Source organism: Panthera tigris, chromosome F3 (assembly GCF_018350195.1).
Source record: "Panthera tigris isolate Pti1 chromosome F3, P.tigris_Pti1_mat1.1, whole genome shotgun sequence".
Taxonomy (NCBI): Eukaryota; Metazoa; Chordata; class Mammalia; order Carnivora; family Felidae; genus Panthera; species Panthera tigris.
In genome coordinates, this window is record NC_056678.1 from 30,925,219 (window position 1) to 30,930,246 (window position 5,028).

Sequence of the window (5,028 nt, forward strand, 5' to 3'; positions counted from 1 at the left end):
CTCAAGCAGGAAGAAATGGGGGAGGGGCACAGCCTTTCCAGCAGGGAAATCTTTCCCAGAAGCTTCCATCTAGCAGCTTCCTCTTGGGTCTCTTTGGCCAGAACTGGGTCATAGGTCTAGACCAATCACTGGACGGGAGGATGGGATTGACTAGTCATGATCCATCCCCTTGGAACAGGTGGATATATGAGCAAATGAAACCTTGGGGTTCTATTAGCAAGAAAGGGGTGGAGCACCTGTTGGCTGGGCTACCGATAGTGCCTGCGGCAACCGGGGGAATGATTTTAGGAGCAAGAAACAGAAACAGCATCTGGTTGTTATAACCAGAAAGGGAATTTATCGGAAAGAGGTACAGGGTGAGTCTGCAGAAAGAAGCAGGAAGCACAATAAATACTTTTTGGCCGGCCTGCTCTGGACCCCTCATCACTGTGAAAGAATTCTAGTGCCTCTGCACTTTGTGCCACTCGTTCAACATTGAAGTCTTGGGGCATGTTGTACTGAATCGGGCCGATGACACGGACACCTGGGTGCGTAGAGGGGCACCTGGTTTGGTCTCCAGCGTAGCCACCTACCAAGACCTTATACACTGGGAGATTCCCCTTCAGTAGGAAAGAAAGTGTGGGACGGTGTCCAGCCAACGCAAAGCCAGACAGCCCAGCTAATATCTAAGAATTGGAAAAGCCTCTATTAAGCCTGCAGTTTGGGGGATGCAGTACATGGGAAGGCAGGGTTGGGCTTGTTTATGTCCACCAGGATTAATTACCGGGAGGCAAAGTAATACTTAGATGTTTCATATCATTTTGCAAGTCTTTTTGACCGTGGGGTAAGTTTAATTTCATTGTAACACTGACACCTGTTTATGTCAGCCAACTTTGCAGTGCGGTTAGCTATTCACACCTTCAGGGAAATAGATATGGTTAAAAACAAACAGCAGACATTGGAAAGGAACAGTATCGGCGAGGAAGCTGGGCTGGGGAGCCGTGTGGTTAGTCAACTGTTGCTGTCGTTCTTGTTGGGTACAGTATACTTTATTGATGGTACATGATAAGGTACGGGAGCTGCTTCTCCGCCAGGGTCTTCTCTGACGGGCCACCAAGAGAGGGTAGTGATGGGAGCAGAGGCTCCGTAGGGGCACCAATTCCATCTGGTTGAATTGGCTAGACAGAGAGAAGCAAGTGGTCTTGGTTCTGTTATATTGAGGCACAACTTCTGGTCATCCGCCTGACCTCCAGTTGCACTTGGGTGGCTCAGGCCGTGAAGCGTCCTGCTCTTGATCTCAGCTCAGGTCTTGATCTCGGGGTTGTGAGTTCAAGCCCCATGTTGGGCTCTGTGCTGGGCATGAAGCTTGCTTAAAAAATAAAAAAAATAAAATGAGTCAAACACAAGCTCACACAGCATCAGTCTCAACATCCCTGAACACAAGATTCCAGGTCTGGGATGGATGGAAGTTTGGGGCAAGAGAGCTCCCAGCCAGTGATGTGCATGTGCACACATGCGCGCGTGTGTGTACACACACACACACACACACACACACACACACACACACACACACAGCATAAACGCATGTACGTGCTCAATGCCCCCAGCCAGGGCTGACCTCCTGCAATGTGCATTGCGGTGAAATTGAATCCTGATGCCACACCAGTGAGCACTGAGAGCCCCTGGCAGGCTGCTCCTGGATCTGGAGAGGGCAAAGCCACAGGATCTGTTGAGGTAGGTGATGGACTGGATTTTAATTGGTACTAAGTGACCTCTTTGCTGGAGGCTTCAGGGTAGGATTTATCCTTACACTTAGTAAAGGAGGTCATCGCGTAAGGAATATCAAACGTCTTTTCCTGCATCCACTACAATTTAGACTTTTCAAATACTTCAACCCTTCCCCTCGGTGCACACTCAACATGGGCAAAGAAACTCAACAACAGTCATTATTGCAATTATCTAGAAAGAAACATTCTCTTATCAGTTAAACTCTCAACTCGAATATTCAAATCCAATCACTATGCGATTTTAATCAACTGTTGCTGTTGTTCTTGTTGGGTACAGTATACTTTATTGATGGTACATGATAAGGTACGGCTCCCCAGTTCCCCCTCCTTCTTCAGGGGAGTCTGGGATGGAAACTGTGTAGAGGTTAGGAGATTCTCATTGTGTTTGGGGATGAACTGGGGCAAGGACTCCCCAGCAGCTGAGCACCTTTCTCATCTATTGCTTTTACTGGGGCTGGTGGTCCAGGGGGCTCTTACTCCTTAGAGGCCATGTAGACCATCAGGGCCACCACTCAGTTGCTAGAGCCAAATTCACTATCATACCAAGAAACAAGCTTGAAAAAGTGGTCATTGAGGGGAATGCCAGCCCCAGTATCAGAGGTGGAAGAGTCAGTGCCACCGTTAAAGTTGCAGGAGACAACCTGGTCCTCGGTGTGCCCCAGGATGCCCTTGAGGGGGTCCTCTGATGCCTGCATCACCACCTTCTAGATGTGACTGTATTTGGCAGCTTTCTCCAGGTGGCAGGTCAGATCCACAACATTGGGGTTGGGGACACTGAAGGCCATTCCATGATCTTCCCATTCAACCAACTCAGGGATGACCTTGCCTACAGCATTGGCAGCACCAGTGGAAGCAGAGATGATGTTCTGGGCAGTCCCTCAGCCATCACATGGTTTCCCAGAAGGGCCATCTGTGGTCTTTTGGGTAGCAGTGATGGCATGGACTGTGGTCATGAGTCCCTCCACAATGCCAAAGTTGTCATGGATGACCTTGGCCAGATGGGCCAAGCAATTGGTGGTGCAGGAGGCGTTGCTGAAAATCTTGAGTGAGTTGTCATACCTCTCTGGTTCACACCCATCACAAACATGGGGGCATCAGCAGAAGGGGCAGAGATGATGACCCTCTTGGCCTCACGCTTCAAGCGAGCCCCAGCCTTCTTCGTGGAGGTAAAGACCCCAGTGGATTACACAACATCTTCAGCACCAGCATCACCCCATTTGATGTTGGTGGGATTTCATTCTTGGAAGAAGTGTATGGGCTTTCTATTGATGACAAGTTTCCTGTTCTCAGCCTTGACTGTGCTATTGAAATTGCAGCGGCTGGAATCGTACTGGAACATGAAGACCATGTAACTGAGGTCTATTAAGAAGTCACCGATGGTGACAATATCCACTTTGCCAGAGTTAAAAGCAGCCCTTGTGACCAGGTGCCCAATATGGCCAAATCCATTTACTCTGACCTTCACCATCGTGTCTTGGGAACATGGCTGGCACTGCACCAGAAGATGCAGCTGTCTGTCGAACAGAGAGGAGCAGAGAGCCCAATTTTAATCCTCTTTAAAACAACTTCTTCCCTCAGATTATCAGGTCCATTAAATATAAGCCTCCTGAGGGACCATCACAAAGTCTCTTATCAGGAGCTCTGGGGGAGGTGCTCAGATCACCAGGCCTGAGGAAGCTCTGGACCCTGGGCACAGACAAGGAGGATTCAGAGAAGGGGGAGATGGGGAGCCCTCCCTCCTGCCATCTGGAGTCCTCTGTGACTCAGTCTCCTTCAGCTGAAACTCCCCCATTGCCCACAAACCTCACGCTCAGCCAATTTGTGAGCACAGGCTTGCAAGAAACGAGCACTAAATCAAAGCAGTTTTCCTGAATCAGGAAAATGATGAGCACATTCCAAACCTTTACAGGCTTTTCTTTCTTCGTTTCTGGAGAATTTAAAAATAGATCTGGAGATGACTCTTTGCAGCTGAATTCCACAGGCATGATATCCTCTTTCCACAGTAGAGATGTAAGGAAAACAGCTGACTGGAAAGGCCTTTCCTTGATGTCATTAATTGTCCTCCAGGTCCTATGTTAGGACCTCAACTACTAAGTGGCAGGCACCAGTGTTTGGGCAGGGTCAGCCCTGGGCAACAGCACAGAAGACCCTTCCATTCTCTTCTCCCCTCTTTTCCTTGGTGTACCCACTCAACTTGCCCTCTGTTCTTTCCCACTGCAAGGTACAGTGGAGTGTATCTCCAGTTTGGCTCATCTTCAGCTGCACCTGGGGTGTGTGGAAACACAGATTGCTGAGCCCTGCCCCTGGAGAGTGATTCAGGAATCTGTATTTTAGGAGCATGAATGTGTATTTTTAACTATTCCCTTGGTGATTCCGAAGATCAGCCCAGTTTAAGAAACACTGGCGTAGTGCTATGAGCAAGGACTTCGGAATCAAAGACAAAGTTGAGCTCAAACTTAACTTCTGCCACTGTGGCCAGGGACCATTACAAACCTTCTCTGAGTCTCAATTTACCCATCTGTAAAATACGAAACTTGAGTAAAGTAATATATTTTAAATTTTTTCAGATTGAAAATCGTTGTTCTTCTTCTTCCCAAATATAAAATCAGATTCTCCCCAAACAACTCATTAAGCCAGGGGAGAATCAACAATAAGAATCATGTTGATAAAAAGAAAAGGACCATACCTGCCTGCCACCCTACCCTCCATCTCCACCCTATCCCATCTGGGAGAGCACAGGGCAGAGGTCATGACTTCAAGCCTCTCAAGCAGCTAGTGGAGGTCTGATGCTGGGGCCCTAAGTGAGTTGGGGCAATCCTGGGTGGATGAAGCCCTGGTGGGCTGAGCAGGCAGCAGGATTCTGAGGTCTGTCAGTGCTTGTTGGTGGGACACAGGTTGTCACGTACTCCAGGTGTCCCAGGAGTGTTGGGCCATGTGAATGCTGGTGGCTAGCACAGCTGTGCCAGGAATGACTGGTCATAGGCAGGTACCTGCTATTCCCTGGTTCACTGCTGCAGGCACCATGCCCATGTTATATAGGAGGTACTCATGATTTTTAAGATCCTGGAACTATAATGGGCATATATTAAGGGCTCAATAAATATCGGTTCCCACCAAGTCCTGCATTACAAGGAGATATAGTTGACTAATAAGACTAATAAGATCTCTCTCTAGAGAGATCATCATTTTAAGGGAGAGAGACAGAGTGTGTTAAGACCGAGGACAAATCCTTGAATGTAGAGAATGTAGAGAGGGAAATGTC

At 48.3% G+C, this 5,028-nt stretch overlaps 1 pseudogene; it reads right to left on the reverse strand.

Annotated features, from left to right (window-relative positions):
- Positions 1-2,182: 2,182 nt before the first annotated feature.
- On the reverse strand, positions 2,183-3,297 carry LOC102952776 (annotated as a pseudogene).
- Between the last annotated feature and the right edge of the window lie 1,731 nt (positions 3,298-5,028).